This window comes from Mixophyes fleayi, chromosome 2 (assembly GCF_038048845.1).
Source record: "Mixophyes fleayi isolate aMixFle1 chromosome 2, aMixFle1.hap1, whole genome shotgun sequence".
Lineage (NCBI taxonomy): Eukaryota > Metazoa > Chordata > Amphibia > Anura > Limnodynastidae > Mixophyes > Mixophyes fleayi.
In genome coordinates this window covers 182,164,183-182,190,628 of record NC_134403.1, presented here as the reverse complement: position 1 = coordinate 182,190,628, position 26,446 = coordinate 182,164,183, and the positions used below count along the sequence as shown (strand labels likewise).

General features: G+C 40.5%; 12 non-coding genes across 12 annotated transcripts; all 12 read right to left on the bottom strand.

The window, feature by feature from the left end:
* Positions 1 to 652: 652 nt before the first annotated feature.
* Positions 653 to 870, bottom strand: LOC142142068 (small nucleolar RNA U3). The gene has a single exon (XR_012689010.1). It is a non-coding gene; the product is annotated as a small nucleolar RNA U3 (small nucleolar RNA).
* Positions 871 to 2,806: 1,936 nt separating this feature from the next.
* On the bottom strand, positions 2,807 to 3,024 carry LOC142142206 (small nucleolar RNA U3). The gene has a single exon (XR_012689133.1). It is a non-coding gene; the product is annotated as a small nucleolar RNA U3 (small nucleolar RNA).
* A 1,936-nt stretch (positions 3,025 to 4,960) lies between these two features.
* Positions 4,961 to 5,178, bottom strand: LOC142142205 (small nucleolar RNA U3). Its single transcript, XR_012689132.1, has one exon. It is a non-coding gene; the product is annotated as a small nucleolar RNA U3 (small nucleolar RNA).
* A 1,936-nt stretch (positions 5,179 to 7,114) lies between these two features.
* LOC142142204 (small nucleolar RNA U3) lies at positions 7,115 to 7,332 on the bottom strand. Its single transcript, XR_012689131.1, has one exon. It is a non-coding gene; the product is annotated as a small nucleolar RNA U3 (small nucleolar RNA).
* A 1,936-nt stretch (positions 7,333 to 9,268) lies between these two features.
* Positions 9,269 to 9,486, bottom strand: LOC142142203 (small nucleolar RNA U3). The gene has a single exon (XR_012689130.1). It is a non-coding gene; the product is annotated as a small nucleolar RNA U3 (small nucleolar RNA).
* A 1,936-nt stretch (positions 9,487 to 11,422) lies between these two features.
* On the bottom strand, positions 11,423 to 11,640 carry LOC142142067 (small nucleolar RNA U3). The gene has a single exon (XR_012689009.1). It is a non-coding gene; the product is annotated as a small nucleolar RNA U3 (small nucleolar RNA).
* Positions 11,641 to 13,576: 1,936 nt separating this feature from the next.
* Positions 13,577 to 13,794, bottom strand: LOC142142202 (small nucleolar RNA U3). The gene has a single exon (XR_012689129.1). It is a non-coding gene; the product is annotated as a small nucleolar RNA U3 (small nucleolar RNA).
* Positions 13,795 to 15,730: 1,936 nt separating this feature from the next.
* LOC142142201 (small nucleolar RNA U3) lies at positions 15,731 to 15,948 on the bottom strand. Its single transcript, XR_012689128.1, has one exon. It is a non-coding gene; the product is annotated as a small nucleolar RNA U3 (small nucleolar RNA).
* A 1,936-nt stretch (positions 15,949 to 17,884) lies between these two features.
* LOC142142066 (small nucleolar RNA U3) lies at positions 17,885 to 18,102 on the bottom strand. The gene has a single exon (XR_012689008.1). It is a non-coding gene; the product is annotated as a small nucleolar RNA U3 (small nucleolar RNA).
* A 1,936-nt stretch (positions 18,103 to 20,038) lies between these two features.
* Positions 20,039 to 20,256, bottom strand: LOC142142065 (small nucleolar RNA U3). The gene has a single exon (XR_012689007.1). It is a non-coding gene; the product is annotated as a small nucleolar RNA U3 (small nucleolar RNA).
* A 1,936-nt stretch (positions 20,257 to 22,192) lies between these two features.
* Positions 22,193 to 22,410, bottom strand: LOC142142199 (small nucleolar RNA U3). The gene has a single exon (XR_012689127.1). It is a non-coding gene; the product is annotated as a small nucleolar RNA U3 (small nucleolar RNA).
* Positions 22,411 to 24,346: 1,936 nt separating this feature from the next.
* LOC142142198 (small nucleolar RNA U3) lies at positions 24,347 to 24,564 on the bottom strand. Its single transcript, XR_012689126.1, has one exon. It is a non-coding gene; the product is annotated as a small nucleolar RNA U3 (small nucleolar RNA).
* Between the last annotated feature and the right edge of the window lie 1,882 nt (positions 24,565 to 26,446).

The following is a 26,446-nucleotide window of genomic DNA, read 5'->3' as shown; positions in this document are numbered from 1 at the left end:
AGGGTGCGGAACATCAAGCCCTCCTTAAAAGTGGCAGGTCCCCTTTATCTCCAACACCAAAAGGGGTCTTTTGGCCCCCCTTCACCGCAAAGCTCGGTGGTGTCCCTTTAGCCCTGGGTTTTGTCGAAGGTTTCCCCAGGGCAACTGAACTTTTGCCGCCCCCTTGAAAAGGGGAACCTCAGGCCACACCTCTACCCTAGATTGTGGTGAGGAGCTCATAGGGTCATCTGCACCCACCAATCTGTAAAATTTAAAAACAACAGTTGAGGTGACAAACCAAAGAGATGAATAAATAAGTAAGTGCAGAGCAAGTATGGCCCCAGTCTAATGGACAGGCTATTACAAAAATATGCTGTAAAAGAAATATTGGAAAAAACATGGTCCTCGTCTTACTCTATCAACAAGGTTTCCCATTCCTCAATGATTTTTAGATATCTTTGGCTCACTACAACAGAAGCACATAACCCAGGTTCTCTCAGCTGCACCAATCTCAGGCCAGATGACCAAAGTAGCTTGTCCTTATTAAGAAAACCATTTCTAATATCATAAGACAGAACTTTACAAAAACAACAGCAAAGCAAATCCAGCTATACTGAAATCTCGGCTTAAGTTCTTTCATAACATTCTCTGTTGTTGACAATTCAGAAACCCAACCACTCAGCTGGTGATTTCACTCCTCTACTCTTCCACAAAGGAAAAGAGAAACAGTCATCAAAAGCAGATAGTAGCTACCATAAAGTAGCACTACAAGCTCACTTCACACTCAAGAGAAATCATTAAAACTCTTCCTCATGGTTGGTGAGTCTGTACACTTTAGAGCACATTTCCAAATGTATAAACTATAGAAATGATCCCTGAAAGTATAGTCTTAACAAACTACTCTTCCATTAAGACACCAGCTGACATGGCAGCCTTTTTAATATTATAGCGATTTTTAACGTTTTTCGTTTTGAATTTCTAGTTTTATTTTTTGGATGGTGATAAAGAATACTGCATTTATATTTAGAACCAACAATGTTCTCAACTGAATTTAATGAATATTTTGTTCTACTTTTGAGCACTCATTTGCTTATTTGTCATGGTGAAGTCGGAAGGGGATTTAGCTACTATCTTACAGACATGAAGTGCAGGGAGCCTATGCGGTCCTTCCATAGATGGCCACATGGCATACTACTCACAGTGGTCGCATAATCTATTCAGCTGTAGTACAATATTCTATGAATGAATGATGTGGCCGCCTATGCACAGACTACATATGGTGTCTACCATGGCAGCCCCCCACACACACACACTGGGTAAACATAAAACAAAAACAGAAAAGTTAAAATAAAACTTGAAGAAGCAAAAAAAATATAAAAAAGTTGGTGATCTGCAGTGCAGCCCGGGCAGGGGCAGGCTGGGTTCGGGGGCCGGGAGGCATCTCCCCCTTGGGTCGGTCCCATAGAGGGCTACTTTGGGCTGGGTCACTGGGCCACCTGCATTTTTTTCCTTTAAAAGGTTCCTAATTGGCTGCTGAATCGAGTCTTGTCCCCTTAGCTAAAATTTGCCAGCCCTCCCCTGGGCCCTGGTATTTAGTACCCTACCCCCCATCAGCATCCCTGGTCATATCTTGTTCCTAATGTCTTGAATTGTACCAGAAAGTATGAATGATTATGTTTTACGGTGTATTGTGCTTACAGCTTCGCTGCAACGTAATACATTTGAACGTAATGTATTGTATGTTTTCTGTACCTTTATACAAAATAAAGATACATATTCAATCAAAAATTGTAAATCAATATTTGGCAGGTGTGGGTCTCAAATTGTTTGAAATTATCCAAAAACAAATTCCGGTACAATTACAATGAAATACAGATCCGAATTAAAATAGTAAGAACTAAAAACATTCATAATGGGAAAGAAAACTATGTATGGGCTGGAAGCTTGTGAGAAGGGCCCTTTAACCTCTCATACAAGTAACGCCATCATACTCCCAACAAGCAGAGGCGTGCAAACAATGCAACATAAAATGTTTTGATAACCTAATACCAACAAATTGCTTCCCCAGTTACATTTTTTTTTATTTTTTTTATTTCCTCTTATATATTGAAAGCCTGGGATCATGCTTTTGGGTCACTGAGCGCAAAAAATGTGTAAAAACACAAAAAAGTGCACAGGGTGCGGAACATCAAGCCCTCCTTAAAAGTGGCAGGTCCCCTTTATCACCAACACCAAAAGGGGTCTTTTGGCCCCCCTTCACCGCAAAGCTCGGTGGTGTCCCTTTAGCCCTGGGTTTTGTCGAAGGTTTCCCCAGGGCAACTGAACTTTTGCCGCCCCCTTGAAAAGGGGAACCTCAGGCCACACCTCTACCCTAGATTGTGGTGAGGAGCTCATAGGGTCATCTGCACCCACCAATCTGTAAAATTTAAAAACAACAGTTGAGGTGACAAACCAAAGAGATGAATAAATAAGTAAGTGCAGAGCAAGTATGGCCCCAGTCTAATGGCCAGGCTATTACAAAAATATGCTGTAAAAGAAATATTGGAAAAAACATGGTCCTCGTCTTACTCTATCAACAAGGTTTCCCATTCCTCAATGATTTTTAGATATCTTTGGCTCACTACAACAGAAGCACATAACCCAGGTTCTCTCAGCTGCACCAATCTCAGGCCAGATGACCAAAGTAGCTTGTCCTTATTAAGAAAACCATTTCTAATATCATAAGACAGAACTTTACAAAAACAACAGCAAAGCAAATCCAGCTATACTGAAATCTCAGCTTAAATTCTTTCATAACATTCTCTGTTGTTGACAATTCAGAAACCCAACCACTCAGCTGGTGATTTGACTCCTCTACTTTTCCACAAAGGAGAAGAGAAACAGTCATCAAAAGCAGATAGTAGCTACCATAAAGCAGCACTACAAGCTCACTTCACACTCAAGAGAAATCATTAAAACTATTCCTCATGGTTGGTGAGTCTGTACACTTTAGAGCACATTTCCAAATGTATAAACTATAGAAATGATCCCTGAAAGTATAGTCTTAACAAACTACTCTTCCATTAAGACACCAGCTGACATGGCAGCCTTTTTAATATTATAGCGATTTTTAACGTTTTCCGTGTTGAATTTCTAGTTTTATTTTTTGGATGGTGATAAAGATTACTGCATTTATATTTAGAACCAACAATGTTCTCAACTGAATTTAATGAATATTTTGTTCTACTTTTGAGCACTCATTTGCTTATTTGTCACGGTGAAGTCGGAAGGGGATTTAGCTACTATCTTACAGACATGAAGTGCAGGGAGCCTATGCGGTCCTTCCATAGATGGCCACATGGCATACTACTCACAGTGGTCGCATAATCTATTCAGCTGTAGTACAATATTCTATGAATGAATGATGTGGCCGCCTATGCACAGACTACATATGGTGTCTACCATGGCAGCCCCCCACACACACACACTGGGTAAACACAAAACAAAAACAGAAAAGTTAAAATAAAACTTGAAGAAGCAAAAAAAATATAAAAAAGTTGGTGATCTGCAGTGCAGCCCGGGCAGGGGCAGGCTGGGTTCGGGGGCCGGGAGGCATCTCCCCCTTGGGTCGGTCCCATAGAGGGCTACTTTGGGCTGGGTCACTGGGCCACCTGCATTTTTTTCCTTTAAAAGGTTCCTAATTGGCTGCTGAATCGAGTCTTGTCCCCTTAGCTAAAATTTGCCAGCCCTCCCCTGGGCCCTGGTATTTAGTACCCTACCCCCCATCAGCATCCCTGGTCATATCTTGTTCCTAATGCCTTGAATTGTACCAGAAAGTATGAATGATTATGTTTTACGGTGTATTGTGCTTACAGCTTCGCTGCAACGTAATACATTTGAACGTAATGTATTGTATGTTTTCTGTACCTTTATACAAAATAAAGATACATATTCAATCAAAAATTGTAAATCAATATTTGGCAGGTGTGGGTCTCAAATTGTTTGAAATTATCCAAAAACAAATTCCGGTACAATTACAATGAAATACAGATCCGAATTAAAATAGTAAGCACTAAAAACATTCATAATGGGAAAGAAAACTATGTATGGGCTGGAAGCTTGTGAGAAGGGCCCTTTAACCTCTCATACAAGTAACGCCATCATACTCCCAACAAGCAGAGGCGTGCAAACAATGCAACATAAAATGTTTTGATAACCTAATACCAACAAATTGCTTCCCCAGTTACATTTTTTTTTATTTTTTTTATTTCCTCTTATATATTGAAAGCCTGGGATCATGCTTTTGGGTCACTGAGCGCAAAAAATGTGTAAAAACACAAAAAAGTGCACAGGGTGCGGAACATCAAGCCCTCCTTAAAAGTGGCAGGTCCCCTTTATCACCAACACCAAAAGGGGTCTTTTGGCCCCCCTTCACCGCAAAGCTCGGTGGTGTCCCTTTAGCCCTGGGTTTTGTCGAAGGTTTCCCCAGGGCAACTGAACTTTTGCCGCCCCCTTGAAAAGGGGAACCTCAGGCCACACCTCTACCCTAGATTGTGGTGAGGAGCTCATAGGGTCATCTGCACCCACCAATCTGTAAAATTCAAAAACAACAGTTGAGGTGACAAACCAAAGAGATGAATAAATAAGTAAGTGCAGAGCAAGTATGGCCCCAGTCTAATGGCCAGGCTATTACAAAAATATGCTGTAAAAGAAATATTGGAAAAAACATGGTCCTCGTCTTACTCTATCAACAAGGTTTCCCATTCCTCAATGATTTTTAGATATCTTTGGCTCACTACAACAGAAGCACATAACCCAGGTTCTCTCAGCTGCACCAATCTCAGGCCAGATGACCAAAGTAGCTTGTCCTTATTAAGAAAACCATTTCTAATATCATAAGACAGAACTTTACAAAAACAACAGCAAAGCAAATCCAGCTATACTGAAATCTCAGCTTAAGTTCTTTCATAACATTCTCTGTTGTTGACAATTCAGAAACCCAACCACTCAGCTGGTGATTTGACTCCTCTACTTTTCCACAAAGGAGAAGAGAAACAGTCATCAAAAGCAGATAGTAGCTACCATAAAGCAGCACTACAAGCTCACTTCACACTCAAGAGAAATCATTAAAACTATTCCTCATGGTTGGTGAGTCTGTACACTTTAGAGCACATTTCCAAATGTATAAACTATAGAAATGATCCCTGAAAGTATAGTCTTAACAAACTACTCTTCCATTAAGACACCAGCTGACATGGCAGCCTTTTTAATATTATAGCGATTTTTAACGTTTTCCGTGTTGAATTTCTAGTTTTATTTTTTGGATGGTGATAAAGATTACTGCATTTATATTTAGAACCAACAATGTTCTCAACTGAATTTAATGAATATTTTGTTCTACTTTTGAGCACTCATTTGCTTATTTGTCACGGTGAAGTCGGAAGGGGATTTAGCTACTATCTTACAGACATGAAGTGCAGGGAGCCTATGCGGTCCTTCCATAGATGGCCACATGGCATACTACTCACAGTGGTCGCATAATCTATTCAGCTGTAGTACAATATTCTATGAATGAATGATGTGGCCGCCTATGCACAGACTACATATGGTGTCTACCATGGCAGCCCCCCACACACACACACTGGGTAAACACAAAACAAAAACAGAAAAGTTAAAATAAAACTTGAAGAAGCAAAAAAAATATAAAAAAGTTGGTGATCTGCAGTGCAGCCCGGGCAGGGGCAGGCTGGGTTCGGGGGCCGGGAGGCATCTCCCCCTTGGGTCGGTCCCATAGAGGGCTACTTTGGGCTGGGTCACTGGGCCACCTGCATTTTTTTCCTTTAAAAGGTTCCTAATTGGCTGCTGAATCGAGTCTTGTCCCCTTAGCTAAAATTTGCCAGCCCTCCCCTGGGCCCTGGTATTTAGTACCCTACCCCCCATCAGCATCCCTGGTCATATCTTGTTCCTAATGTCTTGAATTGTACCAGAAAGTATGAATGATTATGTTTTACGGTGTATTGTGCTTACAGCTTCGCTGCAACGTAATACATTTGAACGTAATGTATTGTATGTTTTCTGTACCTTTATACAAAATAAAGATACATATTCAATCAAAAATTGTAAATCAATATTTGGCAGGTGTGGGTCTCAAATTGTTTGAAATTATCCAAAAACAAATTCCGGTACAATTACAATGAAATACAGATCCGAATTAAAATAGTAAGCACTAAAAACATTCATAATGGGAAAGAAAACTATGTATGGGCTGGAAGCTTGTGAGAAGGGCCCTTTAACCTCTCATACAAGTAACGCCATCATACTCCCAACAAGCAGAGGCGTGCAAACAATGCAACATAAAATGTTTTGATAACCTAATACCAACAAATTGCTTCCCCAGTTACATTTTTTTTTATTTTTTTTATTTCCTCTTATATATTGAAAGCCTGGGATCATGCTTTTGGGTCACTGAGCGCAAAAAATGTGTAAAAACACAAAAAAGTGCACAGGGTGCGGAACATCAAGCCCTCCTTAAAAGTGGCAGGTCCCCTTTATCACCAACACCAAAAGGGGTCTTTTGGCCCCCCTTCACCGCAAAGCTCGGTGGTGTCCCTTTAGCCCTGGGTTTTGTCGAAGGTTTCCCCAGGGCAACTGAACTTTTGCCGCCCCCTTGAAAAGGGGAACCTCAGGCCACACCTCTACCCTAGATTGTGGTGAGGAGCTCATAGGGTCATCTGCACCCACCAATCTGTAAAATTCAAAAACAACAGTTGAGGTGACAAACCAAAGAGATGAATAAATAAGTAAGTGCAGAGCAAGTATGGCCCCAGTCTAATGGCCAGGCTATTACAAAAATATGCTGTAAAAGAAATATTGGAAAAAACATGGTCCTCGTCTTACTCTATCAACAAGGTTTCCCATTCCTCAATGATTTTTAGATATCTTTGGCTCACTACAACAGAAGCACATAACCCAGGTTCTCTCAGCTGCACCAATCTCAGGCCAGATGACCAAAGTAGCTTGTCCTTATTAAGAAAACCATTTCTAATATCATAAGACAGAACTTTACAAAAACAACAGCAAAGCAAATCCAGCTATACTGAAATCTCAGCTTAAGTTCTTTCATAACATTCTCTGTTGTTGACAATTCAGAAACCCAACCACTCAGCTGGTGATTTGACTCCTCTACTTTTCCACAAAGGAGAAGAGAAACAGTCATCAAAAGCAGATAGTAGCTACCATAAAGCAGCACTACAAGCTCACTTCACACTCAAGAGAAATCATTAAAACTATTCCTCATGGTTGGTGAGTCTGTACACTTTAGAGCACATTTCCAAATGTATAAACTATAGAAATGATCCCTGAAAGTATAGTCTTAACAAACTACTCTTCCATTAAGACACCAGCTGACATGGCAGCCTTTTTAATATTATAGCGATTTTTAACGTTTTTCGTGTTGAATTTCTAGTTTTATTTTTTGGATGGTGATAAAGAATACTGCATTTATATTTAGAACCAACAATGTTCTCAACTGAATTTAATGAATATTTTGTTCTACTTTTGAGCACTCATTTGCTTATTTGTCATGGTGAAGTCGGAAGGGGATTTAGCTACTATCTTACAGACATGAAGTGCAGGGAGCCTATGCGGTCCTTCCATAGATGGCCACATGGCATACTACTCACAGTGGTCGCATAATCTATTCAGCTGTAGTACAATATTCTATGAATGAATGATGTGGCCGCCTATGCACAGACTACATATGGTGTCTACCATGGCAGCCCCCCACACACACACACTGGGTAAACACAAAACAAAAACAGAAAAGTTAAAATAAAACTTGAAGAAGCAAAAAAAATATAAAAAAGTTGGTGATCTGCAGTGCAGCCCGGGCAGGGGCAGGCTGGGTTCGGGGGCCGGGAGGCATCTCCCCCTTGGGTCGGTCCCATAGAGGGCTACTTTGGGCTGGGTCACTGGGCCACCTGCATTTTTTTCCTTTAAAAGGTTCCTAATTGGCTGCTGAATCGAGTCTTGTCCCCTTAGCTAAAATTTGCCAGCCCTCCCCTGGGCCCTGGTATTTAGTACCCTACCCCCCATCAGCATCCCTGGTCATATCTTGTTCCTAATGTCTTGAATTGTACCAGAAAGTATGAATGATTATGTTTTACGGTGTATTGTGCTTACAGCTTCGCTGCAACGTAATACATTTGAACGTAATGTATTGTATGTTTTCTGTACCTTTATACAAAATAAAGATACATATTCAATCAAAAATTGTAAATCAATATTTGGCAGGTGTGGGTCTCAAATTGTTTGAAATTATCCAAAAACAAATTCCGGTACAATTACAATGAAATACAGATCCGAATTAAAATAGTAAGAACTAAAAACATTCATAATGGGAAAGAAAACTATGTATGGGCTGGAAGCTTGTGAGAAGGGCCCTTTAACCTCTCATACAAGTAACGCCATCATACTCCCAACAAGCAGAGGCGTGCAAACAATGCAACATAAAATGTTTTGATAACCTAATACCAACAAATTGCTTCCCCAGTTACATTTTTTTTTATTTTTTTTATTTCCTCTTATATATTGAAAGCCTGGGATAATGCTTTTGGGTCACTGAGCGCAAAAAATGTGTAAAAAAACAAAAAAGTGCACAGGGTGCGGAACATCAAGCCCTCCTTAAAAGTGGCAGGTCCCCTTTATCACCAACACCAAAAGGGGTCTTTTGGCCCCCCTTCACCGCAAAGCTCGGTGGTGTCCCTTTAGCCCTGGGTTTTGTCGAAGGTTTCCCCAGGGCAACTGAACTTTTGCCGCCCCCTTGAAAAGGGGAACCTCAGGCCACACCTCTACCCTAGATTGTGGTGAGGAGCTCATAGGGTCATCTGCACCCACCAATCTGTAAAATTCAAAAACAACAGTTGAGGTGACAAACCAAAGAGATGAATAAATAAGTAAGTGCAGAGCAAGTATGGCCCCAGTCTAATGGCCAGGCTATTACAAAAATATGCTGTAAAAGAAATATTGGAAAAAACATGGTCCTCGTCTTACTCTATCAACAAGGTTTCCCATTCCTCAATGATTTTTAGATATCTTTGGCTCACTACAACAGAAGCACATAACCCAGGTTCTCTCAGCTGCACCAATCTCAGGCCAGATGACCAAAGTAGCTTGTCCTTATTAAGAAAACCATTTCTAATATCATAAGACAGAACTTTACAAAAACAACAGCAAAGCAAATCCAGCTATACTGAAATCTCAGCTTAAGTTCTTTCATAACATTCTCTGTTGTTGACAATTCAGAAACCCAACCACTCAGCTGGTGATTTGACTCCTCTACTTTTCCACAAAGGAGAAGAGAAACAGTCATCAAAAGCAGATAGTAGCTACCATAAAGCAGCACTACAAGCTCACTTCACACTCAAGAGAAATCATTAAAACTATTCCTCATGGTTGGTGAGTCTGTACACTTTAGAGCACATTTCCAAATGTATAAACTATAGAAATGATCCCTGAAAGTATAGTCTTAACAAACTACTCTTCCATTAAGACACCAGCTGACATGGCAGCCTTTTTAATATTATAGCGATTTTTAACGTTTTCCGTGTTGAATTTCTAGTTTTATTTTTTGGATGGTGATAAAGAATACTGCATTTATATTTAGAACCAACAATGTTCTCAACTGAATTTAATGAATATTTTGTTCTACTTTTGAGCACTCATTTGCTTATTTGTCACGGTGAAGTCGGAAGGGGATTTAGCTACTATCTTACAGACATGAAGTGCAGGGAGCCTATGCGGTCCTTCCATAGATGGCCACATGGCATACTACTCACAGTGGTCGCATAATCTATTCAGCTGTAGTACAATATTCTATGAATGAATGATGTGGCCGCCTATGCACAGACTACATATGGTGTCTACCATGGCAGCCCCCCACACACGCACACTGGGTAAACACAAAACAAAAACAGAAAAGTTAAAATAAAACTTGAAGAAGCAAAAAAAATATAAAAAAGTTGGTGATCTGCAGTGCAGCCCGGGCAGGGGCAGGCTGGGTTCGGGGGCCGGGAGGCATCTCCCCCTTGGGTCGGTCCCATAGAGGGCTACTTTGGGCTGGGTCACTGGGCCACCTGCATTTTTTTCCTTTAAAAGGTTCCTAATTGGCTGCTGAATCGAGTCTTGTCCCCTTAGCTAAAATTTGCCAGCCCTCCCCTGGGCCCTGGTAGTTAGTACCCTACCCCCCATCAGCATCCCTGGTCATATCTTGTTCCTAATGTCTTGAATTGTACCAGAAAGTATGAATGATTATGTTTTACGGTGTATTGTGCTTACAGCTTCGCTGCAACGTAATACATTTGAACGTAATGTATTGTATGTTTTCTGTACCTTTATACAAAATAAAGATACATATTCAATCAAAAATTGTAAATCAATATTTGGCAGGTGTGGGTCTCAAATTGTTTGAAATTATCCAAAAACAAATTCCGGTACAATTACAATGAAATACAGATCCGAATTAAAATAGTAAGAACTAAAAACATTCATAATGGGAAAGAAAACTATGTATGGGCTGGAAGCTTGTGAGAAGGGCCCTTTAACCTCTCATACAAGTAACGCCATCATACTCCCAACAAGCAGAGGCGTGCAAACAATGCAACATAAAATGTTTTGATAACCTAATACCAACAAATTGCTTCCCCAGTTACATTTTTTTTTATTTTTTTTATTTCCTCTTATATATTGAAAGCCTGGGATCATGCTTTTGGGTCACTGAGCGCAAAAAATGTGTAAAAACACAAAAAAGTGCACAGGGTGCGGAACATCAAGCCCTCCTTAAAAGTGGCAGGTCCCCTTTATCTCCAACACCAAAAGGGGTCTTTTGGCCCCCCTTCACCGCAAAGCTCGGTGGTGTCCCTTTAGCCCTGGGTTTTGTCGAAGGTTTCCCCAGGGCAACTGAACTTTTGCCGCCCCCTTGAAAAGGGGAACCTCAGGCCACACCTCTACCCTAGATTGTGGTGAGGAGCTCATAGGGTCATCTGCACCCACCAATCTGTAAAATTTAAAAACAACAGTTGAGGTGACAAACCAAAGAGATGAATAAATAAGTAAGTGCAGAGCAAGTATGGCCCCAGTCTAATGGACAGGCTATTACAAAAATATGCTGTAAAAGAAATATTGGAAAAAACATGGTCCTCGTCTTACTCTATCAACAAGGTTTCCCATTCCTCAATGATTTTTAGATATCTTTGGCTCACTACAACAGAAGCACATAACCCAGGTTCTCTCAGCTGCACCAATCTCAGGCCAGATGACCAAAGTAGCTTGTCCTTATTAAGAAAACCATTTCTAATATCATAAGACAGAACTTTACAAAAACAACAGCAAAGCAAATCCAGCTATACTGAAATCTCGGCTTAAGTTCTTTCATAACATTCTCTGTTGTTGACAATTCAGAAACCCAACCACTCAGCTGGTGATTTCACTCCTCTACTCTTCCACAAAGGAAAAGAGAAACAGTCATCAAAAGCAGATAGTAGCTACCATAAAGTAGCACTACAAGCTCACTTCACACTCAAGAGAAATCATTAAAACTCTTCCTCATGGTTGGTGAGTCTGTACACTTTAGAGCACATTTCCAAATGTATAAACTATAGAAATGATCCCTGAAAGTATAGTCTTAACAAACTACTCTTCCATTAAGACACCAGCTGACATGGCAGCCTTTTTAATATTATAGCGATTTTTAACGTTTTTCGTTTTGAATTTCTAGTTTTATTTTTTGGATGGTGATAAAGAATACTGCATTTATATTTAGAACCAACAATGTTCTCAACTGAATTTAATGAATATTTTGTTCTACTTTTGAGCACTCATTTGCTTATTTGTCATGGTGAAGTCGGAAGGGGATTTAGCTACTATCTTACAGACATGAAGTGCAGGGAGCCTATGCGGTCCTTCCATAGATGGCCACATGGCATACTACTCACAGTGGTCGCATAATCTATTCAGCTGTAGTACAATATTCTATGAATGAATGATGTGGCCGCCTATGCACAGACTACATATGGTGTCTACCATGGCAGCCCCCCACACACGCACACTGGGTAAACACAAAACAAAAACAGAAAAGTTAAAATAAAACTTGAAGAAGCAAAAAAAATATAAAAAAGTTGGTGATCTGCAGTGCAGCCCGGGCAGGGGCAGGCTGGGTTCGGGGGCCGGGAGGCATCTCCCCCTTGGGTCGGTCCCATAGAGGGCTACTTTGGGCTGGGTCACTGGGCCACCTGCATTTTTTTCCTTTAAAAGGTTCCTAATTGGCTGCTGAATCGAGTCTTGTCCCCTTAGCTAAAATTTGCCAGCCCTCCCCTGGGCCCTGGTATTTAGTACCCTACCCCCCATCAGCATCCCTGGTCATATCTTGTTCCTAATGTCTTGAATTGTACCAGAAAGTATGAATGATTATGTTTTACGGTGTATTGTGCTTACAGCTTCGCTGCAACGTAATACATTTGAACGTAATGTATTGTATGTTTTCTGTACCTTTATACAAAATAAAGATACATATTCAATCAAAAATTGTAAATCAATATTTGGCAGGTGTGGGTCTCAAATTGTTTGAAATTATCCAAAAACAAATTCCGGTACAATTACAATGAAATACAGATCCGAATTAAAATAGTAAGAACTAAAAACATTCATAATGGGAAAGAAAACTATGTATGGGCTGGAAGCTTGTGAGAAGGGCCCTTTAACCTCTCATACAAGTAACGCCATCATACTCCCAACAAGCAGAGGCGTGCAAACAATGCAACATAAAATGTTTTGATAACCTAATACCAACAAATTGCTTCCCCAGTTACATTTTTTTTTATTTTTTTTATTTCCTCTTATATATTGAAAGCCTGGGATCATGCTTTTGGGTCACTGAGCGCAAAAAATGTGTAAAAACACAAAAAAGTGCACAGGGTGCGGAACATCAAGCCCTCCTTAAAAGTGGCAGGTCCCCTTTATCACCAACACCAAAAGGGGTCTTTTGGCCCCCCTTCACCGCAAAGCTCGGTGGTGTCCCTTTAGCCCTGGGTTTTGTCGAAGGTTTCCCCAGGGCAACTGAACTTTTGCCGCCCCCTTGAAAAGGGGAACCTCAGGCCACACCTCTACCCTAGATTGTGGTGAGGAGCTCATAGGGTCATCTGCACCCACCAATCTGTAAAATTCAAAAACAACAGTTGAGGTGACAAACCAAAGAGATGAATAAATAAGTAAGTGCAGAGCAAGTATGGCCCCAGTCTAATGGCCAGGCTATTACAAAAATATGCTGTAAAAGAAATATTGGAAAAAACATGGTCCTCGTCTTACTCTATCAACAAGGTTTCCCATTCCTCAATGATTTTTAGATATCTTTGGCTCACTACAACAGAAGCACATAACCCAGGTTCTCTCAGCTGCACCAATCTCAGGCCAGATGACCAAAGTAGCTTGTCCTTATTAAGAAAACCATTTCTAATATCATAAGACAGAACTTTACAAAAACAACAGCAAAGCAAATCCAGCTATACTGAAATCTCAGCTTAAGTTCTTTCATAACATTCTCTGTTGTTGACAATTCAGAAACCCAACCACTCAGCTGGTGATTTGACTCCTCTACTTTTCCACAAAGGAGAAGAGAAACAGTCATCAAAAGCAGATAGTAGCTACCATAAAGCAGCACTACAAGCTCACTTCACACTCAAGAGAAATCATTAAAACTATTCCTCATGGTTGGTGAGTCTGTACACTTTAGAGCACATTTCCAAATGTATAAACTATAGAAATGATCCCTGAAAGTATAGTCTTAACAAACTACTCTTCCATTAAGACACCAGCTGACATGGCAGCCTTTTTAATATTATAGCGATTTTTAACGTTTTTCGTGTTGAATTTCTAGTTTTATTTTTTGGATGGTGATAAAGAATACTGCATTTATATTTAGAACCAACAATGTTCTCAACTGAATTTAATGAATATTTTGTTCTACTTTTGAGCACTCATTTGCTTATTTGTCATGGTGAAGTCGGAAGGGGATTTAGCTACTATCTTACAGACATGAAGTGCAGGGAGCCTATGCGGTCCTTCCATAGATGGCCACATGGCATACTACTCACAGTGGTCGCATAATCTATTCAGCTGTAGTACAATATTCTATGAATGAATGATGTGGCCGCCTATGCACAGACTACATATGGTGTCTACCATGGCAGCCCCCCACACACACACACTGGGTAAACACAAAACAAAAACAGAAAAGTTAAAATAAAACTTGAAGAAGCAAAAAAAATATAAAAAAGTTGGTGATCTGCAGTGCAGCCCGGGCAGGGGCAGGCTGGGTTCGGGGGCCGGGAGGCATCTCCCCCTTGGGTCGGTCCCATAGAGGGCTACTTTGGGCTGGGTCACTGGGCCACCTGCATTTTTTTCCTTTAAAAGGTTCCTAATTGGCTGCTGAATCGAGTCTTGTCCCCTTAGCTAAAATTTGCCAGCCCTCCCCTGGGCCCTGGTATTTAGTACCCTACCCCCCATCAGCATCCCTGGTCATATCTTGTTCCTAATGTCTTGAATTGTACCAGAAAGTATGAATGATTATGTTTTACGGTGTATTGTGCTTACAGCTTCGCTGCAACGTAATACATTTGAACGTAATGTATTGTATGTTTTCTGTACCTTTATACAAAATAAAGATACATATTCAATCAAAAATTGTAAATCAATATTTGGCAGGTGTGGGTCTCAAATTGTTTGAAATTATCCAAAAACAAATTCCGGTACAATTACAATGAAATACAGATCCGAATTAAAATAGTAAGAACTAAAAACATTCATAATGGGAAAGAAAACTATGTATGGGCTGGAAGCTTGTGAGAAGGGCCCTTTAACCTCTCATACAAGTAACGCCATCATACTCCCAACAAGCAGAGGCGTGCAAACAATGCAACATAAAATGTTTTGATAACCTAATACCAACAAATTGCTTCCCCAGTTACATTTTTTTTTATTTTTTTTATTTCCTCTTATATATTGAAAGCCTGGGATCATGCTTTTGGGTCACTGAGCGCAAAAAATGTGTAAAAACACAAAAAAGTGCACAGGGTGCGGAACATCAAGCCCTCCTTAAAAGTGGCAGGTCCCCTTTATCACCAACACCAAAAGGGGTCTTTTGGCCCCCCTTCACCGCAAAGCTCGGTGGTGTCCCTTTAGCCCTGGGTTTTGTCGAAGGTTTCCCCAGGGCAACTGAACTTTTGCCGCCCCCTTGAAAAGGGGAACCTCAGGCCACACCTCTACCCTAGATTGTGGTGAGGAGCTCATAGGGTCATCTGCACCCACCAATCTGTAAAATTCAAAAACAACAGTTGAGGTGACAAACCAAAGAGATGAATAAATAAGTAAGTGCAGAGCAAGTATGGCCCCAGTCTAATGGCCAGGCTATTACAAAAATATGCTGTAAAAGAAATATTGGAAAAAACATGGTCCTCGTCTTACTCTATCAACAAGGTTTCCCATTCCTCAATGATTTTTAGATATCTTTGGCTCACTACAACAGAAGCACATAACCCAGGTTCTCTCAGCTGCACCAATCTCAGGCCAGATGACCAAAGTAGCTTGTCCTTATTAAGAAAACCATTTCTAATATCATAAGACAGAACTTTACAAAAACAACAGCAAAGCAAATCCAGCTATACTGAAATCTCAGCTTAAGTTCTTTCATAACATTCTCTGTTGTTGACAATTCAGAAACCCAACCACTCAGCTGGTGATTTGACTCCTCTACTTTTCCACAAAGGAGAAGAGAAACAGTCATCAAAAGCAGATAGTAGCTACCATAAAGCAGCACTACAAGCTCACTTCACACTCAAGAGAAATCATTAAAACTATTCCTCATGGTTGGTGAGTCTGTACACTTTAGAGCACATTTCCAAATGTATAAACTATAGAAATGATCCCTGAAAGTATAGTCTTAACAAACTACTCTTCCATTAAGACACCAGCTGACATGGCAGCCTTTTTAATATTATAGCGATTTTTAACGTTTTCCGTGTTGAATTTCTAGTTTTATTTTTTGGATGGTGATAAAGAATACTGCATTTATATTTAGAACCAACAATGTTCTCAACTGAATTTAATGAATATTTTGTTCTACTTTTGAGCACTCATTTGCTTATTTGTCACGGTGAAGTCGGAAGGGGATTTAGCTACTATCTTACAGACATGAAGTGCAGGGAGCCTATGCGGTCCTTCCATAGATGGCCACATGGCATACTACTCACAGTGGTCGCATAATCTATTCAGCTGTAGTACAATATTCTATGAATGAATGATGTGGCCGCCTATGCACAGACTACATATGGTGTCTACCATGGCAGCCCCCCACACACGCACACTGGGTAAACACAAAACAAAAACAGAAAAGTTAAAATAAAACTTGAAGAAGCAAAAAAAATATAAAAAAGTTGGTGATCTGCAGTGCAGCCCGGGCAGGGGCAGGCTGGGTTCGGGGGCCGGGAGGCATCTCCCCCTTGGGTCGGTCCCATAGAGGGCTACTTTGGGCTGGGTCACTGGGCCACCTGCATTTTTTTCCTTTAAAAGGTTCCTAATTGGCTGCTGAATCGAGTCTTGTCCCCTTAGCTAAAATTTGCCAGCCCTCCCCTGGGCCCTGGTAGTTAGTACCCTACCCCCCATCAGCATCCCTGGTCATATCTTGTTCCTAATGTCTTGAATTGTACCAGAAAGTATGAATGATTATGTTTTACGGTGTATTGTGCTTACAGCTTCGCTGCAACGTAATACATTTGAACGTAATGTATTGTATGTTTTCTGTACCTTTATACAAAATAAAGATACATATTCAATCAAAAATTGTAAATCAATATTTGGCAGGTGTGGGTCTCAAATTGTTTGAAATTATCCAAAAACAAATTCCGGTACAATTACAATGAAATACAGATCCGAATTAAAATAGTAAGAACTAAAAACATTCATAATGGGAAAGAAAACTATGTATGGGCTGGAAGCTTGTGAGAAGGGCCCTTTAACCTCTCATACAAGTAACGCCATCATACTCCCAACAAGCAGAGGCGTGCAAACAATGCAACATAAAATGTTTTGATAACCTAATACCAACAAATTGCTTCCCCAGTTACATTTTTTTTTATTTTTTTTATTTCCTCTTATATATTGAAAGCCTGGGATCATGCTTTTGGGTCACTGAGCGCAAAAAATGTGTAAAAACACAAAAAAGTGCACAGGGTGCGGAACATCAAGCCCTCCTTAAAAGTGGCAGGTCCCCTTTATCTCCAACACCAAAAGGGGTCTTTTGGCCCCCCTTCACCGCAAAGCTCGGTGGTGTCCCTTTAGCCCTGGGTTTTGTCGAAGGTTTCCCCAGGGCAACTGAACTTTTGCCGCCCCCTTGAAAAGGGGAACCTCAGGCCACACCTCTACCCTAGATTGTGGTGAGGAGCTCATAGGGTCATCTGCACCCACCAATCTGTAAAATTTAAAAACAACAGTTGAGGTGACAAACCAAAGAGATGAATAAATAAGTAAGTGCAGAGCAAGTATGGCCCCAGTCTAATGGACAGGCTATTACAAAAATATGCTGTAAAAGAAATATTGGAAAAAACATGGTCCTCGTCTTACTCTATCAACAAGGTTTCCCATTCCTCAATGATTTTTAGATATCTTTGGCTCACTACAACAGAAGCACATAACCCAGGTTCTCTCAGCTGCACCAATCTCAGGCCAGATGACCAAAGTAGCTTGTCCTTATTAAGAAAACCATTTCTAATATCATAAGACAGAACTTTACAAAAACAACAGCAAAGCAAATCCAGCTATACTGAAATCTCGGCTTAAGTTCTTTCATAACATTCTCTGTTGTTGACAATTCAGAAACCCAACCACTCAGCTGGTGATTTCACTCCTCTACTCTTCCACAAAGGAAAAGAGAAACAGTCATCAAAAGCAGATAGTAGCTACCATAAAGTAGCACTACAAGCTCACTTCACACTCAAGAGAAATCATTAAAACTCTTCCTCATGGTTGGTGAGTCTGTACACTTTAGAGCACATTTCCAAATGTATAAACTATAGAAATGATCCCTGAAAGTATAGTCTTAACAAACTACTCTTCCATTAAGACACCAGCTGACATGGCAGCCTTTTTAATATTATAGCGATTTTTAACGTTTTCCGTGTTGAATTTCTAGTTTTATTTTTTGGATGGTGATAAAGAATACTGCATTTATATTTAGAACCAACAATGTTCTCAACTGAATTTAATGAATATTTTGTTCTACTTTTGAGCACTCATTTGCTTATTTGTCACGGTGAAGTCGGAAGGGGATTTAGCTACTATCTTACAGACATGAAGTGCAGGGAGCCTATGCGGTCCTTCCATAGATGGCCACATGGCATACTACTCACAGTGGTCGCATAATCTATTCAGCTGTAGTACAATATTCTATGAATGAATGATGTGGCCGCCTATGCACAGACTACATATGGTGTCTACCATGGCAGCCCCCCACACACGCACACTGGGTAAACACAAAACAAAAACAGAAAAGTTAAAATAAAACTTGAAGAAGCAAAAAAAATATAAAAAAGTTGGTGATCTGCAGTGCAGCCCGGGCAGGGGCAGGCTGGGTTCGGGGGCCGGGAGGCATCTCCCCCTTGGGTCGGTCCCATAGAGGGCTACTTTGGGCTGGGTCACTGGGCCACCTGCATTTTTTTCCTTTAAAAGGTTCCTAATTGGCTGCTGAATCGAGTCTTGTCCCCTTAGCTAAGATTTGCCAGCCCTCCCCTGGGCCCTGGTAGTTAGTACCCTACCCCCCATCAGCATCCCTGGTCATATCTTGTTCCTAATGTCTTGAATTGTACCAGAAAGTATGAATGATTATGTTTTACGGTGTATTGTGCTTACAGCTTCGCTGCAACGTAATACATTTGAACGTAATGTATTGTATGTTTTCTGTACCTTTATACAAAATAAAGATACATATTCAATCAAAAATTGTAAATCAATATTTGGCAGGTGTGGGTCTCAAATTGTTTGAAATTATCCAAAAACAAATTCCGGTACAATTACAATGAAATACAGATCCGAATTAAAATAGTAAGAACTAAAAACATTCATAATGGGAAAGAAAACTATGTATGGGCTGGAAGCTTGTGAGAAGGGCCCTTTAACCTCTCATACAAGTAACGCCATCATACTCCCAACAAGCAGAGGCGTGCAAACAATGCAACATAAAATGTTTTGATAACCTAATACCAACAAATTGCTTCCCCAGTTACATTTTTTTTTATTTTTTTTATTTCCTCTTATATATTGAAAGCCTGGGATCATGCTTTTGGGTCACTGAGCGCAAAAAATGTGTAAAAACACAAAAAAGTGCACAGGGTGCGGAACATCAAGCCCTCCTTAAAAGTGGCAGGTCCCCTTTATCTCCAACACCAAAAGGGGTCTTTTGGCCCCCCTTCACCGCAAAGCTCGGTGGTGTCCCTTTAGCCCTGGGTTTTGTCGAAGGTTTCCCCAGGGCAACTGAACTTTTGCCGCCCCCTTGAAAAGGGGAACCTCAGGCCACACCTCTACCCTAGATTGTGGTGAGGAGCTCATAGGGTCATCTGCACCCACCAATCTGTAAAATTTAAAAACAACAGTTGAGGTGACAAACCAAAGAGATGAATAAATAAGTAAGTGCAGAGCAAGTATGGCCCCAGTCTAATGGACAGGCTATTACAAAAATATGCTGTAAAAGAAATATTGGAAAAAACATGGTCCTCGTCTTACTCTATCAACAAGGTTTCCCATTCCTCAATGATTTTTAGATATCTTTGGCTCACTACAACAGAAGCACATAACCCAGGTTCTCTCAGCTGCACCAATCTCAGGCCAGATGACCAAAGTAGCTTGTCCTTATTAAGAAAACCATTTCTAATATCATAAGACAGAACTTTACAAAAACAACAGCAAAGCAAATCCAGCTATACTGAAATCTCGGCTTAAGTTCTTTCATAACATTCTCTGTTGTTGACAATTCAGAAACCCAACCACTCAGCTGGTGATTTCACTCCTCTACTCTTCCACAAAGGAAAAGAGAAACAGTCATCAAAAGCAGATAGTAGCTACCATAAAGTAGCACTACAAGCTCACTTCACACTCAAGAGAAATCATTAAAACTCTTCCTCATGGTTGGTGAGTCTGTACACTTTAGAGCACATTTCCAAATGTATAAACTATAGAAATGATCCCTGAAAGTATAGTCTTAACAAACTACTCTTCCATTAAGACACCAGCTGACATGGCAGCCTTTTTAATATTATAGCGATTTTTAACGTTTTTCGTTTTGAATTTCTAGTTTTATTTTTTGGATGGTGATAAAGAATACTGCATTTATATTTAGAACCAACAATGTTCTCAACTGAATTTAATGAATATTTTGTTCTACTTTTGAGCACTCATTTGCTTATTTGTCATGGTGAAGTCGGAAGGGGATTTAGCTACTATCTTACAGACATGAAGTGCAGGGAGCCTATGCGGTCCTTCCATAGATGGCCACATGGCATACTACTCACAGTGGTCGCATAATCTATTCAGCTGTAGTACAATATTCTATGAATGAATGATGTGGCCGCCTATGCACAGACTACATATGGTGTCTACCATGGCAGCCCCCCACACACACACACTGGGTAAACACAAAACAAAAACAGAAAAGTTAAAATAAAACTTGAAGAAGCAAAAAAAATATAAAAAAGTTGGTGATCTGCAGTGCAGCCCGGGCAGGGGCAGGCTGGGTTCGGGGGCCGGGAGGCATCTCCCCCTTGGGTCGGTCCCATAGAGGGCTACTTTGGGCTGGGTCACTGGGCCACCTGCATTTTTTTCCTTTAAAAGGTTCCTAATTGGCTGCTGAATCGAGTCTTGTCCCCTTAGCTAAAATTTGCCAGCCCTCCCCTGGGCCCTGGTATTTAGTACCCTACCCCCCATCAGCATCCCTGGTCATATCTTGTTCCTAATGTCTTGAATTGTACCAGAAAGTATGAATGATTATGTTTTACGGTGTATTGTGCTTACAGCTTCGCTGCAACGTAATACATTTGAACGTAATGTATTGTATGTTTTCTGTACCTTTATACAAAATAAAGATACATATTCAATCAAAAATTGTAAATCAATATTTGGCAGGTGTGGGTCTCAAATTGTTTGAAATTATCCAAAAACAAATTCCGGTACAATTACAATGAAATACAGATCCGAATTAAAATAGTAAGAACTAAAAACATTCATAATGGGAAAGAAAACTATGTATGGGCTGGAAGCTTGTGAGAAGGGCCCTTTAACCTCTCATACAAGTAACGCCATCATACTCCCAACAAGCAGAGGCGTGCAAACAATGCAACATAAAATGTTTTGATAACCTAATACCAACAAATTGCTTCCCCAGTTACATTTTTTTTTATTTTTTTTATTTCCTCTTATATATTGAAAGCCTGGGATCATACTTTTGGGTCACTGAGCGCAAAAAATGTGTAAAAACACAAAAAAGTGCACAGGGTGCGGAACATCAAGCCCTCCTTAAAAGTGGCAGGTCCCCTTTATCACCAACACCAAAAGGGGTCTTTTGGCCCCCCTTCACCGCAAAGCTCGGTGGTGTCCCTTTAGCCCTGGGTTTTGTCGAAGGTTTCCCCAGGGCAACTGAACTTTTGCCGCCCCCTTGAAAAGGGGAACCTCAGGCCACACCTCTACCCTAGATTGTGGTGAGGAGCTCATAGGGTCATCTGCACCCACCAATCTGTAAAATTTAAAAACAACAGTTGAGGTGACAAACCAAAGAGATGAATAAATAAGTAAGTGCAGAGCAAGTATGGCCCCAGTCTAATGGCCAGGCTATTACAAAAATATGCTGTAAAAGAAATATTGGAAAAAACATGGTCCTCGTCTTACTCTATCAACAAGGTTTCCCATTCCTCAATGATTTTTAGATATCTTTGGCTCACTACAACAGAAGCACATAACCCAGGTTCTCTCAGCTGCACCAATCTCAGGCCAGATGACCAAAGTAGCTTGTCCTTATTAAGAAAACCATTTCTAATATCATAAGACAGAACTTTACAAAAACAACAGCAAAGCAAATCCAGCTATACTGAAATCTCAGCTTAAATTCTTTCATAACATTCTCTGTTGTTGACAATTCAGAAACCCAACCACTCAGCTGGTGATTTGACTCCTCTACTTTTCCACAAAGGAGAAGAGAAACAGTCATCAAAAGCAGATAGTAGCTACCATAAAGCAGCACTACAAGCTCACTTCACACTCAAGAGAAATCATTAAAACTATTCCTCATGGTTGGTGAGTCTGTACACTTTAGAGCACATTTCCAAATGTATAAACTATAGAAATGATCCCTGAAAGTATAGTCTTAACAAACTACTCTTCCATTAAGACACCAGCTGACATGGCAGCCTTTTTAATATTATAGCGATTTTTAACGTTTTCCGTGTTGAATTTCTAGTTTTATTTTTTGGATGGTGATAAAGATTACTGCATTTATATTTAGAACCAACAATGTTCTCAACTGAATTTAATGAATATTTTGTTCTACTTTTGAGCACTCATTTGCTTATTTGTCATGGTGAAGTCGGAAGGGGATTTAGCTACTATCTTACAGACATGAAGTGCAGGGAGCCTATGCGGTCCTTCCATAGATGGCCACATGGCATACTACTCACAGTGGTCGCATAATCTATTCAGCTGTAGTACAATATTCTATGAATGAATGATGTGGCCGCCTATGCACAGACTACATATGGTGTCTACCATGGCAGCCCCCCACACACACACACTGGGTAAACACAAAACAAAAACAGAAAAGTTAAAATAAAACTTGAAGAAGCAAAAAAAATATAAAAAAGTTGGTGATCTGCAGTGCAGCCCGGGCAGGGGCAGGCTGGGTTCGGGGGCCGGGAGGCATCTCCCCCTTGGGTCGGTCCCATAGAGGGCTACTTTGGGCTGGGTCACTGGGCCACCTGCATTTTTTTCCTTTAAAAGGTTCCTAATTGGCTGCTGAATCGAGTCTTGTCCCCTTAGCTAAAATTTGCCAGCCCTCCCCTGGGCCCTGGTATTTAGTACCCTACCCCCCATCAGCATCCCTGGTCATATCTTGTTCCTAATGTCTTGAATTGTACCAGAAAGTATGAATGATTATGTTTTACGGTGTATTGTGCTTACAGCTTCGCTGCAACGTAATACATTTGAACGTAATGTATTGTATGTTTTCTGTACCTTTATACAAAATAAAGATACATATTCAATCAAAAATTGTAAATCAATATTTGGCAGGTGTGGGTCTCAAATTGTTTGAAATTATCCAAAAACAAATTCCGGTACAATTACAATGAAATACAGATCCGAATTAAAATAGTAAGCACTAAAAACATTCATAATGGGAAAGAAAACTATGTATGGGCTGGAAGCTTGTGAGAAGGGCCCTTTAACCTCTCATACAAGTAACGCCATCATACTCCCAACAAGCAGAGGCGTGCAAACAATGCAACATAAAATGTTTTGATAACCTAATACCAACAAATTGCTTCCCCAGTTACATTTTTTTTTATTTTTTTTATTTCCTCTTATATATTGAAAGCCTGGGATCATGCTTTTGGGTCACTGAGCGCAAAAAATGTGTAAAAACACAAAAAAGTGCACAGGGTGCGGAACATCAAGCCCTCCTTAAAAGTGGCAGGTCCCCTTTATCACCAACACCAAAAGGGGTCTTTTGGCCCCCCTTCACCGCAAAGCTCGGTGGTGTCCCTTTAGCCCTGGGTTTTGTCGAAGGTTTCCCCAGGGCAACTGAACTTTTGCCGCCCCCTTGAAAAGGGGAACCTCAGGCCACACCTCTACCCTAGATTGTGGTGAGGAGCTCATAGGGTCATCTGCACCCACCAATCTGTAAAATTCAAAAACAACAGTTGAGGTGACAAACCAAAGAGATGAATAAATAAGTAAGTGCAGAGCAAGTATGGCCCCAGTCTAATGGCCAGGCTATTACAAAAATATGCTGTAAAAGAAATATTGGAAAAAACATGGTCCTCGTCTTACTCTATCAACAAGGTTTCCCATTCCTCAATGATTTTTAGATATCTTTGGCTCACTACAACAGAAGCACATAACCCAGGTTCTCTCAGCTGCACCAATCTCAGGCCAGATGACCAAAGTAGCTTGTCCTTATTAAGAAAACCATTTCTAATATCATAAGACAGAACTTTACAAAAACAACAGCAAAGCAAATCCAGCTATACTGAAATCTCAGCTTAAGTTCTTTCATAACATTCTCTGTTGTTGACAATTCAGAAACCCAACCACTCAGCTGGTGATTTGACTCCTCTACTTTTCCACAAAGGAGAAGAGAAACAGTCATCAAAAGCAGATAGTAGCTACCATAAAGCAGCACTACAAGCTCACTTCACACTCAAGAGAAATCATTAAAACTATTCCTCATGGTTGGTGAGTCTGTACACTTTAGAGCACATTTCCAAATGTATAAACTATAGAAATGATCCCTGAAAGTATAGTCTTAACAAACTACTCTTCCATTAAGACACCAGCTGACATGGCAGCCTTTTTAATATTATAGCGATTTTTAACGTTTTCCGTGTTGAATTTCTAGTTTTATTTTTTGGATGGTGATAAAGATTACTGCATTTATATTTAGAACCAACAATGTTCTCAACTGAATTTAATGAATATTTTGTTCTACTTTTGAGCACTCATTTGCTTATTTGTCATGGTGAAGTCGGAAGGGGATTTAGCTACTATCTTACAGACATGAAGTGCAGGGAGCCTATGCGGTCCTTCCATAGATGGCCACATGGCATACTACTCACAGTGGTCGCATAATCTATTCAGCTGTAGTACAATATTCTATGAATGAATGATGTGGCCGCCTATGCACAGACTACATATGGTGTCTACCATGGCAGCCCCCCCCACACACACACTGGGTAAACACAAAACAAAAACAGAAAAGTTAAAATAAAACTTGAAGAAGCAAAAAAAATATAAAAAAGTTGGTGATCTGCAGTGCAGCCCGGGCAGGGGCAGGCTGGGTTCGGGGGCCGGGAGGCATCTCCCCCTTGGGTCGGTCCCATAGAGGGCTACTTTGGGCTGGGTCACTGGGCCACCTGCATTTTTTTCCTTTAAAAGGTTCCTAATTGGCTGCTGAATCGAGTCTTGTCCCCTTAGCTAAAATTTGCCAGCCCTCCCCTGGGCCCTGGTATTTAGTACCCTACCCCCCATCAGCATCCCTGGTCATATCTTGTTCCTAATGTCTTGAATTGTACCAGAAAGTATGAATGATTATGTTTTACGGTGTATTGTGCTTACAGCTTCGCTGCAACGTAATACATTTGAACGTAATGTATTGTATGTTTTCTGTACCTTTATACAAAATAAAGATACATATTCAATCAAAAATTGTAAATCAATATTTGGCAGGTGTGGGTCTCAAATTGTTTGAAATTATCCAAAAACAAATTCCGGTACAATTACAATGAAATACAGATCCGAATTAAAATAGTAAGCACTAAAAACATTCATAATGGGAAAGAAAACTATGTATGGGCTGGAAGCTTGTGAGAAGGGCCCTTTAACCTCTCATACAAGTAACGCCATCATACTCCCAACAAGCAGAGGCGTGCAAACAATGCAACATAAAATGTTTTGATAACCTAATACCAACAAATTGCTTCCCCAGTTACATTTTTTTTTATTTTTTTTATTTCCTCTTATATATTGAAAGCCTGGGATCATGCTTTTGGGTCACTGAGCGCAAAAAATGTGTAAAAACACAAAAAAGTGCACAGGGTGCGGAACATCAAGCCCTCCTTAAAAGTGGCAGGTCCCCTTTATCACCAACACCAAAAGGGGTCTTTTGGCCCCCCTTCACCGCAAAGCTCGGTGGTGTCCCTTTAGCCCTGGGTTTTGTCGAAGGTTTCCCCAGGGCAACTGAACTTTTGCCGCCCCCTTGAAAAGGGGAACCTCAGGCCACACCTCTACCCTAGATTGTGGTGAGGAGCTCATAGGGTCATCTGCACCCACCAATCTGTAAAATTCAAAAACAACAGTTGAGGTGACAAACCAAAGAGATGAATAAATAAGTAAGTGCAGAGCAAGTATGGCCCCAGTCTAATGGCCAGGCTATTACAAAAATATGCTGTAAAAGAAATATTGGAAAAAACATGGTCCTCGTCTTACTCTATCAACAAGGTTTCCCATTCCTCAATGATTTTTAGATATCTTTGGCTCACTACAACAGAAGCACATAACCCAGGTTCTCTCAGCTGCACCAATCTCAGGCCAGATGACCAAAGTAGCTTGTCCTTATTAAGAAAACGATTTCTAATATCATAAGACAGAACTTTACAAAAACAACAGCAAAGCAAATCCAGCTATACTGAAA